This window comes from Alligator sinensis, unplaced genomic scaffold, assembly GCF_000455745.1.
Source record: "Alligator sinensis unplaced genomic scaffold, ASM45574v1 scaffold862_1, whole genome shotgun sequence".
NCBI classification, from domain to species: Eukaryota; Metazoa; Chordata; order Crocodylia; family Alligatoridae; genus Alligator; species Alligator sinensis.
Genome location: NW_005842066.1, coordinates 1,365,138 through 1,391,028, shown reverse-complemented (window position 1 = coordinate 1,391,028; position 25,891 = coordinate 1,365,138). Strand labels below are relative to the sequence as shown.

The 25,891-nt window shown below is 43.5% G+C and overlaps 1 long non-coding RNA gene across 1 annotated transcript in view; it reads left to right on the top strand.

The window, feature by feature from the left end:
- Positions 1-25,891, top strand: part of LOC112550268 — an 83,905-nt gene that overhangs the window by 8,666 nt on the left and 49,348 nt on the right. The window contains exon 2 of the long non-coding RNA XR_003094010.1: positions 9,417-9,490. This is a non-coding gene — a long non-coding RNA (uncharacterized LOC112550268). The remainder of the gene's footprint in view (positions 1-9,416; positions 9,491-25,891) is intronic.

Genomic DNA, 25,891 nt, shown 5'->3' with positions numbered 1-25,891 from the left:
CTAACAGCCCCCCTACAGGCCCGAGCAGTGGAGGTATACTCCTCTTTGGAGATTGCCCCCCCCTTCCACCAGGTGTACACCGCCTTTTTGGCAACCAGGCATTCCCGGACGTCCTTGGTGAGCCAGGGAGGCTTTTGGTCACTGTTGTGCCCAAAAGCAAGATCCCCTTGCTTCTTGTTGGGATCTTCACCCCTTGGGCCCTGAGTATCGTCTCCTTAAGGAACAACCACTCATCTTGGGCACTGAGTTCCCCTGCCCTCAAGAACCCCAGTGCCTCTCCCACCCATCTCCTCAAGAGGGCCTTTGAAGTTGGCCCTCTTGAAGTCTAGGGCTACCGCCTTGCTGCAGGCCCTTGTCACCCTGCGTTGGATGATGAATTCCAGCAAGCAATGATCGCTATCACCCAGGTGGTCAAGGACCTGGAGCCCCCTTACCAGATCATCGCCTGTGGCCAGGACCAGGTCCAACAAGGCATTCCCTCTGGTGGAACTGTGCACCTCCTGGGTTAAGTGGAGGTCCTGTATCTCGGCCAGGAACCTCCTGGAACGGTCCAACCTGGCTGACTGCTCCTCCCAGCAGATGTCCGGGTAATTTAGATCACCCATGACAACTACATCCCTTGCCTTAAGTGCCTCTGCAAGCTGGCCCTAAAATTCCCAGTCCAGCTCCTCCCCTTGGTTGGGGAATCTGTAGTAGACCCCCCACCGTTAAATTCCTCTCCCCACGGGAGATGACATCAGCCCCAGCTCCTGTGTCAAGGCAGTGTGTGACCTGGTCATAAAAGGCTATAAGGTTTGTCAGGCAGGATCTACCTGTGATGAACCTGTGCTGGTTTCCTTTCAGCATCATTTCCTTTCAGCATCATTCCCCTATAATTCAGAAGGCCCTGTCAATTTTGACTTTATTCCTGACCAGCAGAATATGGTGTCTGCCAGGACGTAGAGACAGCACCATACTTACCTTTGCAGATAGAATCATCGAATCACAGAAAATGAGGGTTGGAAGGGACCTCAGGAGGTCATCTAGTCTAGTCCAGCCTCCTACTCAAGGCAGGACCATCCCAACTCGATCATCCCAACCAAGACTTTGTCTAGCCTGGTCTAAAAACCTTCAAGGATGGAGATTCCACCACCTCTCTGGGTAACCTGTTCCAGTGTTTTACTATCCTGCTAGTGAGAAAGTTTTTCCTAATATCTAACCTAAACTTCCCTTGCTGCAACTTGAGACCTTTGCTCCTTGTTCTGTCATCTGCCACCACTGAGATAGCCTAGCTCCATCCTTTTTCAAACCCCCCTTCAGGTAGTTGAAGTTTGTTATTAATCCCCCGTCTTCTCTTTTCCAGAATAAATAAGCCCAGTTCCTTCAGCCTGTCTTCATAAATCATGTTCCCCAGCCCTCTAACCATTTTCATTGCCTTCTGCTGGACTCTCTCCAATTTGTCATATCCTTATTGCAGTGGGTGGCCCAAAACTGGACACAGTACTCTGGATAGACTCTTTCACAACTCAGGATGGATTTGAGACACCAAAAATACTTTTGAGATGGAAAAGTAAACTGTATTCTGAAAGCTGTGGTAGTGGGTTTTGCATTCCGGTTAACAAGCTAAGGAGAGGCAAAATTTCTCCAAATTATCTGAGGCAAAATTTGCATGTTATATGGAAATACGCTGGCCAGGATCAGGTAATTTCACTTTAGGGAACTTGTGCCCTCCTGGACGTGACATGCTTGGGTCAGGGCTATATTACTAGCATTGTTACCTTCAAGCTAGTGTCTCAAGGGAAATGCTGATACAGTAGCACAGCTTCAGTTGGGCCATCGCACCTTAATTCCCTCTGCTGATTTGATCGTTTTCAGCTGGAATTCAAACTTTATATGGTATCTTATCCTTAGTTTGGAATAGCATCCCCCAACTTATAAAACAGGTAGTAATGATAAAGGTAGAGAGTGGGTTATTGCTAGGTCCATAAATATAAACTGTCCTAGAAAAATAGATGGGCACATTTTAACAAAACGAATGTTTAAAAGTAATTAACACATTAGCCTACCCTAACACCACTCAACTGATGTACAGTTTAAAAAGGTACTGCCTAGAGGTCTGGCTCAGCAAGCAATCTTTATATATATAGTATCTATTAAAGTATTCAATGGACTTCAGATCCCATATCAACATCTTACAACTTTACAATTCTCTTGTGGTCAGAGGTCAGAACTGTCCAGCATGTGGTGATACAGCACACTGGCCCATGGTTCTTCTTCTGCAGGGACTAAACCAGTGGGACTGACACTTGGAGATATGGGAGGGCTTGGGAGGGATTCTGGGCAGATAAAATGTATATCTCTACCCTGAAAACAGATCAGCTACCATGGTTTCATTTGGCCTCTAGACGGGCACAAAAACCCATACCAATGGATCTGATTATAGGACAGAGGTCATCATTTCTGCTTTCCACAGCTCTTCTTCCATGATGTCAGTTCCATGTCCTGCTACCCATGCTACCAGGACTTCCATTCACAGAACCCAGGTTAGTTAAGAAGGTCCTGAATTAGCCTGGATATTAACAGCAGAAGTACAACACTTCTTTTTTTCCTTTTTCCTCTTTCAATTAACACTGAAGACGCTACTCTATTATGGATAACCCACAAACATTAAGGAGGAAACTGAAGGAACTTTTGGAACTGAATCACACGCTCAGAAGAAAATTAAGGAGCACTCTGATCAAGAAGAGAGTCTCCATAAATACGCAGAAAACTTGTTTAACACCCTGTACTCTTAAAACACGTTGTCAAGGCAACTAGCATGACTGCTTGCTGTGTGCAAAGGGCATGGCCTGTGTTGTGCTCTCTTCCACTGCAAGCAGCTGTTGGCTAAGATAGCTTCTCCTACTGCTTATTGCTGTGTACTATTTTTGAATGACTATATTAAATAAATGAAAAGAGATAGAAACAATATTGAAGTTTTCCCATAAAACTTGAAACTTCAAGGTTAAGACTGACACTTCAGTTATTCAGAGAGAGACTTATGGAGAGAAAGTCAGCCTTAAGTTTTAATTCACACTTGTCTCTTGTCCACTTGTTCCATATTATTTGCTATTATAGCTATATAGATTTATTGAAGCGTAGATTGGAATTTTACTTTTTCTCCTCCAAACCTTTATGAAATCAGCAGTATTTACCTGAGACACAGAATGACTTTTTGGGATATAGTGCAATATTTCAGCTAAACTTTTCCAAATATATATAGTTAACCTGATAGAAAGTCTCTTCTTAAATAAATGTAATACATCTTTTATGCATATTTTTATTACATATTTTATTTCTCTTGGAATTAACCAGTGCATTAGAAAGTAATGGTATGAAATGTAATGATATTTTTAATGTCATAAATTTGGAACTGTCACATTTTGGCATGAACATCTTATGCAGACCACCCAAAATTTCCAGCAGCATAACTTCACAGCACCACAGATTTTACTTATAAGGCTTTTATTTATATGGTTTTTTCTACCTATTTTTTCCTGTTTTTTCTTTCGTTAAGTACATTATTTTCTAGAGAAACAAATGAGGTCATTACTATAGATCTCTCCAAGTATGCTATAAATTCACTTTACATAATGTCTGAAATATATACCATGGGGTTTGGTAGAAGGGAATTTGCCATTATCATGTTAACTCATGTAAATAAATAGATTTAATGTTGTTTAATTGATTCAGATTCATTCTCGTCCATTGTATTAATATGCATTTCTGGTGTCTATACTGCATGCTAAATTTTACCACATTAAAATTCATTTAGAAAATAGTTACAGTGTCTGCAATATAGTTTTCAGAGATTAAGGAGATGCTGATAAGTAGGTTGGGACATTAATTTAAAACTTGTGTTGTGTGAGGTGCCTGCTTGATTGTTTAAATTCACCAGTGTGTTGTCAGATAATTTGGAAATAAATACCCACTGCTAATACAGATCTATACAGCATGCATGCTCTATTATCGCGGGGGTAACCAATCAGCAGATGGAGCACAAGTTAATTAACAATTCCTATCTCCAGAGCTGTGTTGGCCACATTTATATTTAAGATGACAAAAGTCATTCAAGGCCTCCTTACATAATGCTCCTTAAGAAAGGCCTGGTAGAATATTTGCCAAGTAGAATAAACAAAGCTGGTAGTAAATGAATGTTAATTTCAAGTTTTCTGGTATTATAACCAATAGAAAATGTGTGTGAAGAGAACAGAATGATCAATTTCACATAATAGTAACAATAATGAAGGGCTCAGTATCACTATAAAAATCAGAATATCATGTTAAGGGCTCATCACTTGCCATATGTATTTCTGTATCCAAGTTATCTCATTTGACAACATTATGGGTCTTTCAGCCTTGTCTGTACACTGTTCAAGGGGCATAAAGGAACTGCAGTGGCTAGCAGGAAGTGGGCAGAGCATTCCAGCTAATCCAGGCTGTGATGCAACTCCCAGACAGCCATTTAAAGCTGCCATAAATTACAGCAGCCCAACCCCTGGCCTGCTTTAATTTATTCTGGAGACTGCACCAGTCTCTGGAAAATTTCAGAATAAGGGAGGTACAAAGAGGGCATGTTAGTCATCTTTGCTTTTCCCTTGTTTGTAGGCTTTACTTCCTGTGTTTCCAGATCAGTGTAGCATAGAATTTGCCTTTGCTATGTATTCTGGGTTCTTTCCCAAGGTGGAAAGTCTCTCACTGACTTCAGTGAGCTTTGCATGATGCAGTGCTGACAGTCTTCAAGCAATGCCCACAAAATCACCTTTTGGAGAACAGTGGTTTTCCAGAGGCCCTCCTTAAATTCAAAAGTCTAATCAATTAAAAAGTACCAGATAAATCTTTTGCTCTGTGCAATACACAAACTTCAGGCAGGCAATCTGATAGGGTAGTCTTTTATAGTTTAGAACATTACATGTATGCTAAACTTTCATCACGGTCACTGGACACTGGGAGGACTGAGACCCAAGTTGGCAGGATCAAGACCACTGCCACCAAGAGGAAGCAACAGGTGGTGGTGGTTGGAGACTCCCTTCTGTGGGGAATTGAACTATCCATCTGCTGGCTTGACCTGTTGTCTCAGGAGGGTCAGGTGCTTGCCTGGAGCCTGGATCCAAGACATCATGGAAGGATTACTGGGACTCATGCAGCCCCCTCTGACTACTACCCCATGCTACTCATTCATGTGGGCAACATGGGTGATGTCATGGTGGGTGCTTCCTACAAACCACCAGATCAGGAGGATGTGCTAGATCAGGCTTTCTTCAAACAGCTAACAGAATTTTCCTATTCACAGGCTCTGATTTTCATGAGGGACTTTACCACGCTGACATCTGCCGGGAGGGCAATACAGCAGTACACAGACAATCCAGGAAGTTTTTGGAAAGTGTTGGGGACAGCTTCCTGGTACAAGTATTGGAAAGGCCAACTAGAAGTCATGCTCTTCTTGACCTGCTCCTCACAAAAAGGGAAGAATTGATGGGGAACGTAGAAAGTGGATGGCAACGTAGGCAGCAGCAACCACAAGATGACTGAGTGCAAGATCCTGAGGAAAGGAAGGAAAGAGAGGAGCAGCATATGTCTTAAGCTCTTTCAGGGAACTGATGGGCAGGATACCCTGGGAGGCCAGTCTGAGGGGGAAAAGAGGAGTCCAGGTGAGCTGGTTGTACTGTAAAGAAACCTTACTGAGAGTGCAGAAACAAACCATCCTGATGCACAGGAAGACTAGCATGTATGGCAGAAGACTAGCTTGGCTTATCAGGGAACTCTTCAGTGAGCTAAAACACAAAGAGGAAGCTTACAAGAAGACAAATGACTAGGGAGGAGTACAAGAGAATTGCTTGGGCATGCAGGGATGAAGTCAGGAAGGCCAAAGTGCAACTGGAGTTGCATCTAGCAAGGGATGTGAAGGGTAACAAGAGGGTTTCTACAAGTGTGGCTGCAAAAAGCGGAAGATCAGGGAAAGTGTTGATCCCTTACTGAATGGAGGAAGCAACCTAGTGAAAGATGATATGGAAAAGGCTGAAGTACTCAATGCCTTTTACCTCAGTCTTCACAGGCAAGGTCAATTCCCAGACTACTGCGCCTGGAAGCAGAGTTTGGGGAGGAAATGATCAGCCAACAGTGGCAAAATAACAGGTTAGGGACTATTTAGAAAAGCTGGATGTGTCCAAGTGTGTGGGGCCAACTGCAATGTACCCCAGGGTGTTGAGGGAGTTGACCGGTGTGACTGGACCATTAGCTTTGAAAACTCTTTACGATCAAGAGAGGTCCCAGATTATTGGAAAAGGGCAAATATAGTGCCTATCTTTAAAACAGGGAAGAAGGAGGATCCAAAAAACTACAAACTGGTCAGATGCACTGCAGTCCCTGGAAAAATCATGGAGCAGATCCCTCAAGGAATCTATTACTAAGCACTTGGAGGAGAAAAAGGTGATTAAGAACAGTCAGCATGGATTCACCAACCTGACTGTCTTCTGTGATGAGATGACTAGCTCAGTGGATGCTGGGAGAGTAGTGGACATGATATGCCTTGACTTTGTTGTGGGAGACCGTATCAAAAGCCTTGCTATTCTCACCAGCAAGCTAAGGAAGTATGGTTTGGATGAATGGACTGTAGGGTGGACAGAAAACTGGCTGAATCATTGGTCTCAGAGGGTAGTAGTCAATGGCTCAATGTCTAGTTGTCAGCTAGTAACAAGTGGAGTGCCCCAGGGGTCAATCCTGGGGCCAGTTTTGTTCAATGTCTTCATCAATTACCTGGAAGATGGGATGGAGTGCACCCTCAGTAAGTTTGTGGATGACACCAAACTGGGCAGAATAGTAGATATGCTGGAAGGCAGGCGTAGGATTCAGAGAATCATAGATAAGTTGGAAGATTGGACCCAAAAAAATCTCATGAGTTTCAATAAAGACAAGTACAAAGTCCTTTACTTAGGACACAACAATCCCATGCACTGGTACAGGCTGGGGGCTGATTGGCTGGGCAGCAGCTCTTCAGAAAAGGACCTGGGAGTTCCAGTGGACAACCAACTGAATATGAGCCAACAGTGTGTCTTTGTTGAGAAGGCGGCTAACGGCATACTGGTCTGTATTAGTAGGAACATTTGCAGCAGATTGAGGGAAGGGATTATTCTCCTCTATTTGGTGCTGGTGAGGCCACATCTGGAATCCTGTGTCCAGTTTTGGACCCCGCACTACAGAAAGAATGTGGACAAGTTGGAGAGAGTCCAGTGGAGGGCAACAAAAATGGTTAGGGGGCTGGAGTACATGACATATGAGGGAAGGTAGAGGAAACTGGTTTATTTAGTCTAGAAAAGAGAAAACTGAGGGGGAATTTAATGGCAGCCTTCAACTACCTGAAGAGTGGTTCCAAAGAGGATGGAGCTAAACTGCTCTTAGTGGTGGCAGATGACAAAACAAGGAGTAACAGCTAAGCTTAGGTTAGATATCAGGAAGCTAAGCTTAGGTTAGATATTAGGAAAAACCTTCTCACTAGGAGGGTAGTAAAATACTGGAACAGGTTACCCAGAGAGGTTGTGGAATCTCCATCCTTGGAGGTTTTTAAGACCTGGGTAGACAAAGCCTTGGCTGGGATGATCTATTTGGGGATGGTCCTGCTTTGAGTAGGGGGTTGGACTAGATGACCTCCAGAGGTCCCTTCCAACCCTAACTTTCTATGATTCTATGAAATTTCAGGCACACAAGTGTCTTCTGGCATTCTTTGTATGTAAATTCCCAAAGGACAACTTAGCAATACCCTCAGGAATTACAGTAGAAAGGGCATGGGCATGAAAAAGATGGGAGAAGTTATAGCTGTAAGAGTCTCTTCAAATGTAATGAAAGTTGTGGGACTAAAACTCTGCCTGATTTTAATAACAAAGGCCATGTCCACACAAGCATAGCTATTTGTTTCCCCGGGGACAAAAAGCAGCTTTACCTGGGGTCCTGGGGCCTCAGGGAGCTGCAGCCAGAGCAATCCTGCTGCTCAGAGCCTGTCCAGCAACCAGAGTGTGGCTCCAGCTGGCCAGGCTCCAGTTTTGGACAGTGCGCGCTGCCTTTGCGTGCACTGCTCCGCTTTTTTGTTGTGCAGGTTTTTTTGACCCTGGGATCTCCTGGGCTCAAATAACCTCCCAGTGCAGAGAACAGCTAAAGGTGCGGTATGTGGTGCCGCAGACGTGTCTGCAGCACCACACACTGCACAGCCACGCTTTTCTGGACGTGGCCTAAGGGTGTAATATACAGCTAGTTTTTGTATTAACAATTGAATGACAAGCACACATTTCTAAACTGCCCTAGTGTTTTCATGGTGTCAGCTGATATGAGCTCATATCATTGTTCTGCACTGTGCTGGGGAATATGTTGTGAGAAACAACAGAAACCATTTTGCGAAATGTTGCTGTTAACTGTTTTGTATAGGTGCAAGAGTGACTGAAAATTTAATAAGGCAGACACACCACATCCGTCATAAAACAGAAAAAAAATGAAAAACTAGAGTCACCGTTAAAACATCAAGCCTGATCCTTCAGCTTTAACCCCCAGCAGCTAAATTCTGTTCTTTATCCTGTTGTAAATTAGAAACAATTCCATTTATTTCAGTGGGGTTGTACTTACACAAATCAGAAGTAGCTAAGACTAGAACCAGACCCTGAAGTATCAACATCACTGAACTATTCAGTGGTAAAATCTTCAGGATCAGGATTATTGTCCTGGTGAGTCAACAAAAAGTCCTGAGTTAGCTGGAATCAGTTTTAAACTATTCCATTCTTTTAAATAATCACAAAACTTCAGCTACTGAGCCTCCAGACAGCTCTGAATAATGATAAATTGCTATATATGGAGGTAGGAGCAGGTGCCTGGTGAGGTATCACAGTGATTAATGATTAAAAAAAATAACTAATATGCAGATAATAGCGCATTTAGAAGAATTTTGACCACTAGTGAGAACACTGATTTAATTCAAAGAAGCTGGTGAGTTTAGAAACATAGAAAATTAGGTTCAGTTTGGGAAGTCTAGATTACTGTGGAAAAACAATCTGAAAGCCAATATATTAGGAGTGGAATAAATCTGGAAAATAGTGATTGATTAGAAAATGATAGGACGATCAGACTGTGATAGATTACACAAAGTTCAGTAAGAGTTTCCAAAACAACAGAGCATCAAAAAGTAGCCAGTGTGCTTTTTGAAGGGGGCTAAAAATTCTACACATCCCACAGGGAGAAGGGAAGGAATAATCCTTTCCTGATGCCTCTGGTATGACAGCTAAAATGCTGAGTCCAAGTCTGGATTCCACACTGACGTGCCAGACAGAGACCAGAGAAGAGGAACAGAAATGACCAACAAACTGGAGAAACTACTTTTAAGCTCTATTTGTCTCTTTTCATCTTTTTTTTTGTAACAGCTGACCAAGTTGGAGAACATGGAGACAAACTCAGAGCCAAAGCTGGAGAAGAGAATTTATCACAAGAACTAGTGGTAAGGGGATAAAATTAATTATAATAAACAAGTTGAGTGTATTTTTACTGCTTGAGTTCTCTCCTCTCCTTGCTCTATCCCCCTCCTCCATGATCTTTGTTAGTCCCAGATGGTTGTCTCTATAGTCAACACTTCAGGGAGGACTCAGATCTTTCTCTTTGGTCTCCCAGCAGGAGCATTGGCACACTCCAGTCAAAATCCCAAGCCTGGGCTACAGCCAACACCCAGTGCCTCTGAGGAAGGTCTAGAAACACCCTGACACATAGCAGAAAGAGGGAGGGGGCAACCAGCAAAGCCCAGAACCATGGGAAACTACCATAGCAGAACATAGGAGTAGCTATACCTATATCATCCCTGACCAGTGGCTGTCCAAGAGAAAATGCTGGCCAAGCAATAGAGAAAAAATTCTTGCTTAAGCTCTTTTGCCTTGTGTAACAAGGGTGGTGGTGGATTGACTTTGTCAATACAGAGCCATTTTTGGATTGGCTCTGTATTGTCAAGGACATGGCTCAGAAGAGTGTATCAGATCCTGAAGTTCTGTGGTACAGCTCATATCCACGTTCCATCTGCAGTAGGACATCACCACGCTGCCAAAGAGGGTTTTGCAGCTGTTCTGGGTAGGTCTATGAATAGGGGCAGGGGCAGGACCAGCCCACTAACTTTGATTTCCTGAAGCTTATAATTGGTCTCTGCGTTTAGCTTGAGACTTGGATGCATCTCTAGCTCTCCTGCCAGACTGTAGAAAGGCCATCCTTGTATATTTTCTTTTCTTTTCATGGACTGCATGAAAACACAAAAACTTCTAGTGTGCTATTTTTTCATACATGTTTGAAAATTTCTCTTGCAGATAATTTTTCCTACAACTTTAACATTTTCTTTCCACTGAAACCCAGTCACATGGATGTTCACAGAAAGCAATGTCAGAAGGACAAAAGCTTTGTTGGAGTGAATTAATTATACAGTTGGGACAAACGTGGAGTATTTTAACAGTATGCCCCCAACTTGAGTTGTGATTCTCATCAGCAATGAAGAGAGACTGTAATTTTTTGTTTTTCACTTATCAAGAATTCCAGAGTTTAAAACATATTGGAAATGTTCCAAGTTTTAAAATGCTCCTCATTTAAGAAAATAAACAGGTAATATCCATGGAGGCATCCAAATATGTAGTGTGCATAGGATCACAACACAGAGACTGCTACTTTTCCTTATTTTGGTAAGAAAGCAAAAAAGGGCTTTTTCAGAGCCTAGAAGACATTCCATGTTTTTCAGAAAAAGATTATGCCTGTGTTTTTCAGCATCACAACAAATTTGCCACTGCCTTCTCATCTCATACGCAATTTAATTTCCCTTTCGTGCAGATACATTAAGCTAAAACTGACTTCTAATCATGTCACTTACATATACATGTTTCCCCCCCTTTTAAAGTGTTTGAAGTGAGGAAGAATTCTGTTTGACTTTGAGCAGTCTAAAAGGGGAGGCTAATCTTTCAGCTCAGCAGAAATGGCAGCTAATTTTAAACTACCAGTTTCATCTTTCTCCAGCAGAAATGCACATTTTCCCCTACCATAAAATTTTCTCATAATAGAAATGAGACAGTTCCCAGGGGTGTGGTTATCAAAAGATAATCTCACCCCAATCTGATTAGAGGCATGAGGCTCATGCCTCAAAATGCTCCAGGGTGTGATTATCTTATGATAACCATACCCTGTATCATGTCTGATTGATTAACTAATAAAGCTTCAGCATTATTATTCAGGGAAGGAACCAAGATATCAGAAGGAGATCTGATTCTGGCCTAGGAAAGAGCCTTTGAAGTTACTCAAATAGCCCCTCCCTTGGCCTGATTACAACCTCTGTGTAAAATTACAGGGTCACTGGATGCCATTTTTAGTTTCTTATTGGCGATTAGCTCACTGGTTTAATAAAGCTGAACCATACCTAGGAACATATTTATATGAAGATAAATTATCACTAGACTGTTCCCTTTGCATGTATATTGCACATCTGAGCTACAAAGCAGAATAGAATTAAGCTTTCCAGAGAGAGAATTTTTTAGTTCAGGCTTAGCAGTGGTTTACACAACAGTGAGTTAGATACCAGCAGTACAGTAGCTGTCTAGTCAAGCATACTTTCTGTTATCCTCTTAGCAATAGCTCTCACACTGCCTGGGACATTAGAACCTATTCTACTGAGCACTGAAATGTGAGCCCAGGCACTGGGGTAATACCTTATTCAGATAGTTCTACCTTCTGCTGGCTGCTAACAACTCCAAGGGATTGTTACACTACCAAGAGATCATTTCAATTCAGTCTGCTCTTGCCTCACGCTCTCTCCCTCCATGTTTGCCCTAGAAGGAAGAGTATTAGGATGGCATAGTGTAGAAGCAGCCATGGCATCTCCTGCTTACATTGCCCCTCTGCTGCGTGCTTTGGACAGAACAGGCAATCCCTACATGTAAAAATGAATGAACGCTGATTTGACATCAGTCCCAGAAAGATACACAAGCCTATGGCAGAACACTTGAACCTCCCTGCACATTCCATCACTGACCGCAAAGTGGCTGTTCTTAGACAACAAAACTTTAAAAATGAACTCAAACAGGAAATCGCAAACCAAAAAATCATCCACAGACTGGACTGTGTTAAATGTAACCTAAGCCCTATGCCCCTTAGTGGGTTAACTGCTTTGTTTTTGTCTCCTACCCACCTTGCCTTTCCTAGCAGTGCCCTTTCCTTTTTTTTCTGCCCCCTTCCCTATGCTTTGTATTCTAATCACTGCTTTCTATTTAGCAGCTCTGCTTCCTGCAGTCTTTTTACAGCATCTCATGAAGTAAGCTCCCTGCTTACGAAAGCTTATGCAGTTCATCTCTGGCTTAGTCAGTCTATAAAGGTGCAAATCTACCCTGCCTTCAGCTCTATACCAACCAAGACCCTGCTTCCCCCCCACCACAATCAAATTAATCTTGAGCTATACATTTAGTGCGGGTATTTGCCCTTATGCATTGCCAGAGAGCAGCAAAGGCTGGAGCGTGGACTGGAATCTAGCCCCTTGACTCCTCATGTAGAGTTTTAATTACAAAGCCATCTCCCCATCTCTGCAATGTTGTTTCCACCCTGGATGTAAAACCAGAACCAATCAAGCAGTTGTGTTATCATAGGCTGAATTCTGATATCTCAATTAGACTAGCATAAATCTGGAGTTATTTCTCTGACTTCCGTGGGTCAAAGCCAGGGTTGCTGAGGCATGACTAAGACTGGAATATGGGCCACAATGTACAAAGAGAACGTAACCAAGAATTCTCCTTTGTGGTATAATTTCCAAATCGCTGAACACAACTGAGATAATATCACTCTTGCTTTGATTTGGATATATTATTGAAAACAAAGTGTGAGCATTAATCATATTTATATTCTAAGACCTACAAACACAAAATAATTTTATCAAAATATAAAGTAATGAAAGTCCCTTCATACTGGGATGTACAGTGTATGTCTAACAAAGGCATCATTACAGCCACACTGGACTAGTCTCCTCTAATAAATCATTTGGCAAATTTGCCTGGTCTGTTAATGGATGGTGTTAATCTCTTTAACTCATCAAATAATTGCCTCTTTTATGCTGTGTGGCAAAAATATCTCTGCATTCCTACCAGTGCAGCTTCATCATTGGTAACCCTAGTACAGATGAGGCCCTTGAGGCCACTAATATTTTCAGTATCACACCAGCTAACTCCCCTTAGATAGTGCTGGTTTACACAACATGGTAACAGCTGCCAAAGCCTGGTTTCCATGACAGTTACTTCTACCTAATGGAGCTGCACCAGTGCTAGCAATGGTATAAAAATGTTGCTATTCCTCTTACCTCATCCTAAAAACAAAGTTCCTAGTTCTAAATGCTGGAGAGCAACACAACCCAAAGAGCCAGGCATTGGGCATAACTCACTCTCAACAAGAAGTATTGTCACAATTGCTTATGAAACAAATATCATATGTGGTAGTCTTTTTTTAACTTCATACTGATTATCAGGCTGTTTCTAATTATTCCTTTACAAATAGGAGAATTGATTTGTACCATGTGCAGTCTAAGGATTCCACTCATGCAAGGTTTAGACACATTTATTTATGAGCATAAGAAAAGTTCCATGAAACCCCCTGTAGGATCAAGACTTAAATTCTTTTTCCAAACCTGGATGGATTTTACTTCAGATATACAAGGTGAGGCTGGCAGCCATGAGAATGCCTACTTTCCTAAATATCTCTAAATGTGGTTCCTTTTCCTTTGCCTTCAACACTGCATTATCCTTTCCTGTGTCATGTGCCCCTATCTGCTGTTGCTCGCGTTGAGGCAACAACATCGGAGCCACAAGGAATTAAGAACTCTGACATGAATAATGTATACGGAGAACATGTCAAATAACAAAACAATTCCACAGCTATTTCTCCATACCCAACAACAACTATCAAAAAATATTAAAGAGGGATCTGTTCTCACCAAGATCAATACATAAAACTAATGTGAAGTTTCTACAAAAAAACATTTTGGATTTGACAAGCCAAAATTGTGATGGAAATGTTCAAGAACCAGCATCACTTCATTTTGAGTGTTCACATTTTTCTAACTCGTTATCCCATTTACCCAAAACTTTCTATGGAAATTCTACCCAGCATATGATCATGTCTAGATAATTCCAGGCAGATTATTCTGTTTGATGAAATAGGTTCAAATTTTAACTATGGAAAGTTCATAAATATATAAAAACACTGGCATCATAGTTGGTATATAACACCCTGTAAAAGATGAAATCTCAGTATTTCATTCAATACAGTATTTTGGTAAAGCTTCATGTATGTTAGCCTTGCACAAAACATAGCAGTAAAGAATATGATGCCTTGAGTGTGTAAATCTAGGAATTCCTGGTCTGCTGCCCATCTAGCAGTAAGATGCAAGGCTGTAAAATTAATCATGAGAGTTTTTCCGCATTTTTGCTAGCATTATGCTGTATTATATTTGCTGTGTACTTCCAGAGGAATTCTTATAGCTAAAGGTCAAATGCTGAAGCCCTCAATAAATGGCCAAGTACCAGTATTTTATTCTGTGAGCAAGCTCACTGATTCCAGTGGGATGGCTTGCAGAGTAAAGTGCTGCCTTACATGATTCCCATCATGTAAAGGAACTATACATTTTCTGGCTATATGTTTTCTGGAATCTATTTTTGCCTCCTGAATGTTCAAGTGCATGTGTGTGCATGTGCTTTAAAGATATTCTTTTCATCCATGCAACAGGAAATGCAGCTTCATAAATCAACATAAAAATACAACCCAGGGAGCGAGACTTACTGCCTAAAGGAAAAAAAGACTGATGCTTTCAACCATGTGGAGGGTTTTTTTCCTTGTTTTTTTAAGTAGGAGTTTTTTGGCAGATTTTTATTTCTTTTAAAAGACCACAAAAGTGGTGCTATTGTTGGATAAAAATAACAGCTGCAAGGAGGCTGAAATTCTTTTTGAGATGACAAAGAACAAAGGAAAGCCTCTGCCTCTGGATTTGTTTCTGCCGAACAGCCAAATTCTGCTCTCAGCTCACAAGGCAGGGCTCACATTGAAGCTACTTGTGTGTCCATATCCTTCTATATAGGGCAGAATTTAGCTCTGAGTGATTATGTCCAAGGCTGAGAGTCAACTGCCATTGAGTGACTTCTCCTTCCATCAAAACCTAGCAGTAAGCATGATTAATGCTACTGAAGAGCTCATCTATGAGAGACTTCTGTAGGAACTAGATCAAGGCATGTGAGGTCAAGGAGAAAATGGCACTCTTGGATATTATATCTGCTCACTTAACTATACAGATTAGCCACCCAGAAAGGAGGGATTGTGGCTTGGGACACCTTTTGCAGTCAGCCACACCTTATGAAAATCATAATGTGTAACAATCACTGGTCCACTAAGAGAAAAACCAAAGGGAAGAAACTGTCTACAGAATAACAGGCTGTTATTTCCCTCAGCCCTTCTTGTGCTCCTGTCACCATATAGCATGTGTAACCCTTGCTTTCATTCCAGCCTGCTAATAGGTGTCATGTCACAGCGAGGGCAATATGGAATTGCAGAAATGCAGTGAACCCAGAGGAGTTACACTGAGTTATCTGCACCTTTGCTATATGAGCAGCATAACCTAAAAAACAGAACACGCTAAAGTTATTTAGAAGTACCATTAGTGGTAGTTGTAAAATAATATGATAATACTACATGCTGGTAGGCATCAGAAAATCAACAGTATTTTGAAGAATCATTAAATCCTTTGTTTTTAGTTCCCAAAAAAACATTAGTTCCTGGCACCCTTGGCCAAGGAACTTGGGGTGACATGTTACACTGAGACCATAGCAATCTGTGGAATATGAAGCAGCGTTAAAGTTAGAACGTGCTGTGAGCAGTCACATTTAAGGGTTAATATTGTTTCTTGCCTGCACCGCTCTGACTTGCCACTAGAGAGCTGGTCAGCAAGGGTGTAGCTAGGAGCCAGGACACCTGGGCTAGGTACAGATACTCAAAAAGCCGGAGGCAGAATTGATCTAAGTTGCATGGTTTTCTGTAAGTGGCATAGTTTAGATTGGTAGCAAACAGAATGCCCATCTGCCTTTCGGAGGTGGAGGGCAGGGCAAATCTTAGGCCAGGTTCTGCCATTTATGCTGATGTGCTCTATTTTGGGAATAGACTGGTTTTGTGTGCTGAACTTCTGTTTTGTTTTGGGTATAGACCAATTTTCTGGTCACTTATATGGGTAAAAGTATGATGTCTGTACCTGGCCCTGGGCTCTGTACCTAATTGGGGTGGGGCTGGGAGTGGTGTATTATGGGATGCTAGAGGACTACAAATTGCTTATTTTTATCCTTGTGGAACAGACTGAAGTCACCCTAACACAAGCTAGGTAACACAGCCCAGGGTTAACCCCTGCCCGAAGTGGTGCAACTTTGAGATATTCTGAGGGCATTTAGCATGAGTTAATGAGCTTTATACATGTGGCCACTTTTGTTTTGTGTGCTCTTAGTATGGTCTAAGTAGAATGTGTAACTTCACCCTTACAGTACACAAATCTTTACTCCGCAATGACTGAAGAGTACCCAGACAAAGTGGAGTGGGAGGACTCCTGAGTAAGTTAACAAATAGCTTCTATGTGGCTTTCATTCATGCAGACTCCCACTTCTGTTGACCCTTAGCTTCTGAAATATCATATCCTGCTTCTATGACATTTCTAACAGTCTTTGGTATATGTCCAGCCTTGTTCCCATTAAAGCCAATGGTAAATCACCCATTCATTCCACTGGATGCAAAGCTGAGCTCTTGAGCTCAAATTCATCCCAAGCCAGAGACCCAATTAAGATTATATTCTTTACTTACATGCCACTTAGGTTCTCAAAATAATACTTACATGGGTCCTAAACTGATGCAGAGGTTGTGCTGGGATGGATATCTCCCTCAGAGAATAGAAATAACCTCATTCAGAAATATTTTGGCATTTCTTTTGTTCTGCCCATGGACACAGAGATTTGTTTATACTTGGCACAGCTCATGCTCCATACAGGGATGTACACACTTCTGGTGCTATACAAATAGGCAATAAAGTTTGAAAGCACTTTTGATGAAGATTGGCTGCATATGTTTCTTGCTTTGGTTAGCGTTACAGCCTGCCAGCTGCCCCTCTGCATTCCTTTTCTAGTGCAAGCATATAAGGGTTAGCTTGTCCAAAGGAACAGTTCTGGTGAAATGGTATTTTCTATATTTAGAAGCTGATAATATAATTTAATTTGCCTCTGGTTAATGTGCATGTGCTATGGTTAGCTTGGTTTAAGGGCTTTTCTCCACCCAAGAATGGAGGAACTGAATAATTTCATGTTGGACATTTTTCCTGTTTTGTGGGTAACTTTCAAGTTATATTTTAAGCACAACCTTATGTTTTCTTGGTTTTGCCTTTTAGCTGGGCAACGTGCACCCATGTGGTTTGTAAAATGTAAACCCAAATAAATAAATAAGTCACCCGAGCAGATTGTAGAACTGAACAAATAGCACATGGGGTGGAGGGGAGGGAGAGGATATCACAAATGTTTGTTTGAATATGAAAGAGAATTTTAAATGGATTATGTTGGTGACCCTCTGAGCTTGCTTCCTGCAAGCATTTGACTGCTTCATCATTGCAGAGAGCTACTATCGAACCTGCGCAGTCACAAAAAAGTGAATGTTAAGTTTTACCTTGGACAACAGACCTTTACAACTTGGTATTTACGAAACAGCACCCAACCTTCCCCACCCTCTGTGGACCACTAACACCTTGCTGCTATCTCAAACCAAAACAACCAAACCCAGGAAGCTATGGAAAACTGAAGGTGACTAAGTAGGATTAACAAGATACAGCTGCTTCCCTCCCCTACTCTAATTTTTGGATAATAGAAAGCAGCTGTGCTTTTTACAAGACCCACCCTCCATTTAAGAAGAGCAGGTGGGTCCTGTTATTTCAATAGTGGTCTCTTCACAGAAGGAGAGACTTCCCCTGGCCGTTTCACACCTAAAGTTATGATGAGTATGAGTTCATGTAATGTTATTTCAGTTAAATATAACTTTGGCATCACTCTTTTCTATTGCATCTACCCATGTGGATCTGATTGCAGGATTGATTCCATCCCTGTTCGTGAAGGGGTGGATCTTTGCATCTAAAACTTCTGGGTATCTGGAACTAACTGTAGCCCAAACCCAGCCCTAACAGCCCCAGAGGGGCTTTATACTGGAAATTAAAATAGATGTTAACTAGTGTGTATGAGCCTGAGTGCTCATTCTGGCTCATGTGAATCCTGGACTTCTTAAGCCTTGATCCAAGGAGGAAAATTAGGCTGGGCGTTGTAATACCTACAAGTTGGGCACCTATCCTAAGTGCTTAGCATCCAAATTAGGTGTCCAGTGGCCTTTGGAGGAATGGATGCCTCAGAATGGGATTCATGAGAGCTAACCAACAAAGTGGGAAATTATCTAAGCCAGTAGAGCATACCAAGGACAAGGTGTTTCCTAACTCCTGTACCACTCCCAGAGTTAACTGCGCTAGTCTGGAAAACGGGCATCTTCCTCCACTTGGGGTTCACAATCCTGGAGTTGGATACCTCACCTCTTTCTTTAAAAGACTGAGGGAGAAGTTCCTTTCCCCACCCCCTCCAAGGTATAGAAAGATGCCATCTTTTATGTAGCAGGTCTGTGTTCAGGATGTGGTCCAGGATATGAGAAATCTGGGTTCAGTTCCCTCCTCTACCTGAGAAAATTCAGACCCGCATCTCTTGCCATTGTGGCTGTCACTTGGCCCTATAACCGGAGTACCACCTTCAACTCAGAACTGTATCAAGGTTCTTGCATTCAACCTATGTCTAAATTCTGTCCGTTCCTCTTGCAAATCTCTCTACCATACAGTTTCTCCTATCTATCCACACAGTTAAAACTCTTGTGAAAGCTTCCATCGTTTTGCATTCTGATTTCTGCAACATCCTTTTCTCTGACCTTGACATGCAGTCTTGCCTTGCTGAAATCCATCCAAAATTTTACGAGAGACTGCTTTCCCAGCCCATCACTTTCACCGTGTCACCCTTCTCTGTCTCCTACCTTCCTTATCACATTCAACATAAGCTCTTTTCTCTTTACTTCCCAAACATTTCACAGCCTATCCTCACTCCATTTATCATCTCTCCTTCATTACTGTATAGCCAGTTCCCCTTTCCCATCAGCCTAGCATGTCAGATGCCAGTGCTCACTTATTAGATCATCAAACAGGTCCCTTTGGGCAGTGCTGCAATTCACGCTGCAATTCATGCTGCCCCTTCTGCTTGGGAGGAATTCTCAGTAGACAGCTCATTGGCCTCCTTAAAACTCCTCTTTGGTGCTCCATAAACTTGACAGAGATTAAGCTGCTGATGTGCTGTAACTGCTGCTTGCCATGCTGACCAGTGTTGCCTTACTGTTTCCCACTGCTGTTCACTTCCATCCAATATTTCTTGTCTTAGGTTTGGAGCAAGGTTCATCTTTATTCCCAGCACCTCAGCAATGGGGTCCTGATCAGGGGGCATGACCACCCCCTGCTTCTGACTATGCAGTCTGAGCAGCAGCTGGGGGCTTTTTACAGTCCTTGAAGAAAGTGAGAATTCCCACCTCCTTCCTTTCTCCTCCCTTCTCAGAGGTATGTCCCCTCCTGCCCCTTCTCCACCCATTCCCTGCTCCTCCATCTGCTGCTGCTGGTGCCCCTGCTGTCCTGGGGGCAAGGGGAGCTCTTGTCCTACTCCGGCTGGGCTCAGGACAGGGCAGTGGCAGTGGGAGCAGCAGTGGTGGCAGGCAGGTTCTCCACCCCCATACTTGCTCCCAGGCTGGCAGGGAACACTGTGGGGAGCAGGCAGAAAAGAGGAGCCTACCTGCCTGCCACTGCTGGTGCTGCCCTGAGCTGAGTCCAGTCCCTGTGCGTCTGGCTAGAGTGTCTCTGGAGCTTCCCTTACCCCAGACAGTGGGGACATCTGCAGTAGCAGGCTGTGAATGTGGGGAAAGAGAGGAGAAGGGATGTGGGGGGAAAGGTGGGAACATCCCTCGGAGTATGGAGGAGAAGGGAGGAGAGAAGTCTTACTTTCTTCAGGACTTAAGAAAGTCCCTGGCTGCTGCTCCTGTGGTATGAACTGCCCACCCCAGTGGGGACAGGAGCACGCTGGGAGCTGGGGGTGCAGCTACCCCTGCAGGTCTGGTTGCTGCTCCCACATCCCCCTTTGTAAAATTCTGGATCTGCTTCTGGTCCTGATTCATAACTAGAACTCCTAGGTGCTACCATGGACAAATGATATATACTAATAATAGAGCCCTTTGTGGCTCTAGCCCTTTGTCAGTCACTGGTATCTAATCAGGGATTGGAAAAATAGTATGCGACTTACACAGTCAATCAACATGGTATGAATTGGGAATATTTTCAGCTGACAACTTTCAAATAATGAACAGGTGAAGAATTACTTGCTGAAGAAATCCAAAAAGTAAATTCAGAGACAAATGACATTTTTTCAGTCTGCTTAGGCAGGATTTGAAACCAAAAATGGAATAGCTTTTTTGTGAAAGACAATTTTGGCTTTATGGGATTCTGTGCTCTATTCTATCAAAATCCTCCAGGTCCCATAAAAGCAAAGATGGGACAAGCTGACTCTTTGTCTCACGGATCCAGACAAGAGCCCAGTCCCTATTCTTATGTGGTGCTATGGTGTGTAGACATGGCCTGCATGAGGTAACCCAAGACACTGACTGCTTAATAGCCCATTACTACTGCAATAGCATTGTGTGGCAACAACTGTGATGTGATGCTACTGTGCAGTAGTGTCATGAAACAAAACATTTGTTGGTGCTACTGCACAGTAACTTGGTACTAAAAGACTGCACAGTAATGACTGCACAGTCAGTGTCTTGTGCAGATGTGGCCACAGTCACTCAATTCTTATATGGGGCCCTTCCACCTTTAGTATCTGAGCAGCTCTTCAGTTGCTGCCAGACTGGGAGTGAGAGTGGGGGATAGTAAGAGAGGGAAACCCTTCTATAGGAGTTGCCTGCATGATGCTCAAGAGACATCAGGTCTGTGCCACCTGGAGCCTCTGTGTGATGTCCTTAGCACTGGCAGAGAGCATATGAAGGACTCCCAAAGAAAACTGGGGGTTACCATCCCTTAGGGCATAGGATTTGATGAAAATGCTGCTAGGGCACTAAAGAGAGATTTAACTAAGGGCAAGAATTAACATTAAAAACTGAATTTGCAATAGTTTGGCAGAGGAACAGCTGGGAGATGGTAATAACAGGAAGGTAACATAATGCTCCTGTCTGGCTCTGGCTTGCTTTTTGCTCATGCTTTTTTCTACCTCTCCACCTCTTTCATTGCGAGTAAAAGTGCTCTAAGTTGTGGAGCATGTTAATGTCAACCTGGACCATGCTATGAAGTGCTGCAATGAACAGGGCACACATGGTCTTTGTGCACTATAGTCCCCCTTCCAAATGTAGCCACTATTTCGGTATGAGGCCAGGCTGCATCCAGCACCTTACTTAGGCTCTCAGTCTTATGTGTACTGCTTAGGCACTCTATAGACAGTTACACAGTTCTTTTGGCGAATGGGAGGGAGTAGCTGGCACATCCTTCACAGTGACATTCCCAGGTGACATGGAGGCAGTGTAGTAGGCTCTGCAATTGTCTTATGTGTCTGTGCAGAACCACACCTCATGGAACACTGCTCACTGCCACCTTACTGTTACTACAAGGAAGTAGTGTACAGAGGTGGCCCATTGCAATAGTTGTGAACGTGCCTACAAGGAGGAGCTGAGAGGCCTCTACTCCTACTGAAACTAGAGGAACTGAGAGTGGTTGACACCTTGGAATAAATGTTCACCATCTCTCAGCACGGCTCCTGTAGAAAACCTGTCCCCTTAGACTAGATGCATCATGTACAGCAGACTCATTGCATCTCTCATGTTTAACCAGAACAGGGCCCTGCAGGTGAAGTACAGGATGGTGTGAGGTTTATGAGCATGTTGGATGACTAATGGACAGTTTTAGTAGGAGAGTGCAATGTGGAAGGGACTGCCTTCTAGATATTTTGTGAGAGTTGGCAGTCGCTGCTCAGTCCCAGAGAGTCATCCCATTCCTTAGCCACTTATTCCTTTGCATTTTCACTTTCAGTGCCTTCATAACCTTGGTGTCCTATCCTTGGTGTCCTATTCGTGAATGTAGTCATCTCCCACAGACCTCTTGGGAGGTGCTCATCATCTCAAGAATTGGGCTCAGAATACTGAGTATAAAGCCAGTGTTGCCGGCTCTGGGGGTAGGCTCTATTCTCTACAGTGCCTTTGTGCTCTCAAAACTCTGAGATGGTTCCAGTGATATCAAAACTGTGTGACTTGCAGCACTGTGCAATAGTGTAGGTGACTACAGGGTTGGTCCTGTATGGAGTTGTAAGCATTTGGGCTGAACTTTGTCCATTCTAAGCCTGTAATCTGCTCAGGAGGAGGGCAAGCCCCTGAGTCACAGAAGGCAGTATGTGTGCATCAGCATTGCTTCTTAGCCTACCAGGCAGGCTCTCCCAGTCACTGATGCCAGACAGGTTTGAAAGCAGGAAACTCCTTTTTGTACTGCCTCTCCCAGGTCTACTGCCCAAGTCAGCTGCTTGTACCCTTGCCCTCTGGTGCTGGCTCTGTGGGTAAAAGGAGTCATCCTGTGGTTCTCTGTCGCTGCATCCAAAACAAGAGACAAATGACTCCTGTGCTCTGTGAAATAATTATCAGTTGCAGACAAAATGAGATTTCAAAAACTTCAGGATTTAGCAAACAGCAAATTGAATAAAATCTCCTGAAGAGCTCACCCAGAGCCAGCCAGCTCAGTAGCACCAAACCTCGCCCTGTGTTCCCATGCTTGATAAAGAACACAGATAAAAACTATTATATTATTGCTCCACCTAAGCTAGCCACACTGCAAACTACTTTCTCTCTAGTTGTCTGCCACTCAGATAGCTAGACAGGCTGTCATTATCAGCCACCCTCTGCCCCAGCTTTGCCCCAATTTTTTTAAGCCCTACAGCATTGTCATTTGATGTGTCTGGTGAGAGAATTAAAGTAGATGAAGACTGAGGATACCACTCCCTTAGGTAATGATATATTCTGATTCCCTCCAGCTATCTTGCTGACAACCCAATCCTCCTCATCCTGGCCTTACTCCCCTATTCTACAGCCTGGAGAATAATTAAAACTCCTCTACATAAGGTATGGCTTAGTTCAATATTCAGTTTGGTTTCTGCTAAAAAAAAATGCTTGTGACAGATGGGGTATGTTATGTGCCACAGCAAAAACTTAGTTGGCATTCAGTAGCCAGCAGGAACAGCAGATAGAAATACCTGGCATACATTAACCAACAGTTAAAGCAGCTGAGTGACTTACACTTTTGGGGCGCTTGTACACATGATGCCATTAACATGTACACATGACAAAAATATCATGGTATGGCTTAATGGCGTCCACTGTACACATTCAAGAGTTTTAGGGGTTTTAAATTACTTTGTATCATTGCAAACAAAACTATATCCGGATGTAGTTTAATTTGCAACAATGCGTTGCAGCTGTCAGTTTGTCCCCCAGCTGTGGGAGAGATAGATGGGCAGGCTCCGCAGAAAAAAAGGATCAGGCCTCTCACCTCTTTTGCCTTCAGCAGGCTCCTGCTGGAGGCAGAAGCGACGAGAGGCCTGATCATTTTTTTTTTTTTTGGGGTGGAGCTTGTCTGCCTGTCCTGCAGCCCCAGGGGTGAACTGTCAGCGGACCAAGCAGCTCCTGAGCTGCGAGGGCCCCCAGTCCTTTTTCCAGTGGTGGGGCCACCCAGTTGGGCTGGTAGTGGTCTGGGTGCTGCCTCAGCTCAGAGGCAGCACCCAGCCCGATCCAACTCTTCCCCAACCCCAAGCTGGCTGGGACAGAGCCTGGCCCTCTGGCAGCCCACCTGGGCAGCCCCAGGGGGCACCACCACTGTGGAGAGAAGGACTGGGGCTCCCTGCAGCTCAGAGGCCACTCGGGCCACTGGCAGCTCACCCCCCAGCTGTGGGCAGGCTCTGACAAAAAACATGATGGAAAAATTGAAATGGATTTCAATTAAAAGCTCACCGTTTCAATTTAGGAGGTATAGAATGCAACCTCGGGAATCAAATCCCCGTCACGTGTACAAGTGCCTTTAGAGCACAAACTTTAAATAAGGCCTGATGGCTCTAAACCAGAGATTCCCAAAGTTTTTATGCTGCAGCCTGCAAACCACGGCCCAGCAGCCACAGCCAGCCGTGCCTGGAATTTCTGGCTGGAAGATGGGTAAGAATACCCCCACACCCCAGGCGGCAGCGGCCAGGGGGCGTGCAAACCCTGTGCTGCCGTGGGCCCTGCAGAAGGAGCCACAGCCTCTCCACCCAGCTCTGGGGGGCCACGGTTTGCCAGTCCACGGCCACTTCCGATCTGGCAGCCGACCCACTGTGGCCCGGGGATTGAGAACCCCTGCTCTTAACAAGGAAAGGACTGGGTCTTGAGTTTTGATATCACCCAGCATTCATTCAGCAAAGATTAAACATATTACAACATTAGAACACCTAATATGATCCATTATATTTATATAACAATACAGGAATGCTGAGAGGGCTGTGCAGACATTTCAGAGCCTGAATCATATCACCAATAACTGAATTCTTGTCTTTGAGGGTAGCACAGTTTCCATTAAAAGAGCTTTGACTCAAGAAAGAGCTTAACATATCTTGACATTAAGAAAGAGCTTTGATTTAAGAAGAAAGCATCTTAAACTGTGTGCGCCAGTAGACATGTATAAACTTGGGCCCTGATCCTGTAAATGCTCACTACCAAATGTGGTGCTTCCTACCAGGAGTTTTCTCCATAGATTTAATGCAATTAGTCACACTATTACCTTCAGCAATGGAATAGACTATTAACTGGAGATATTAGACAGCTTTCTTCCTATAATAAAGATCATTGGCAAGGAAAGTCAAAGCAACTGTGTGGTTATCCCTCCTCCCCACACCATCCAAAAATCTCTCTTCTCCCTAAAAGGGTCAATACCCAGTAAGTGCAATAAGATCATACAACTTTCAAAAGCAAAACTCCCAGAACTTGCAATATTATCACAGCCTAAGAATGAATTGCACAGCTTCATTCAGACTTCCTTTGTTCTCCTATTGTTTTAAGTACTTGCTAGACATCATGGGAGCTGAATGAAAGAAACAGGTTTGATGAGAAAAAACACCAAAATAAACATGAAGGTGAATAGTGCATGTCATCTTTACTTTTTGAAGGAATTTGAAGTTAAAGCAAGATGTTTCTTTTAGACCTGTCTTCTGTGGGATCAGAGGGACTCTCTACGTGTGCAGGTAAAAGCACAATGGGATCTAATGTGTGATCCACAATCACACCTCTTGCCATGTCACACATGCACAGCAGGAGGCCTGATTGTGGGTTCGCACGTTAGGTTCCATTGCCCCTTATTGCTGGTGCAGGGGGAGCCTGATGCTGGATTTCCCCTGCACTGTCAAAAAGCAGACTCTCATAGCTGGGAGCCCCCTGAGCTAAGGGGTCTCAGCTGTGGGTTTGCCCAATGCACCCCCAGGGCTGGGAGACTGCAGCTGCACCCCCAGCAGCCAAGACCCGCCTGGGTACCAGCACTGAGGGGCATGCTTCAGGAATGAAGCATCTGCAGTTGTGGGACTTTGGGTCCCAGGAGCTGCAGGGTGCTGCTGGGCCCCAGAATTAGCAGCTGCTGGGGCTGATCTTGCTGAGTAAACTTATGAATTTGATTTGATTTTGTGAACTCTATTTTTCACTGTTGCTTTTGGTGTGGATTAGACCT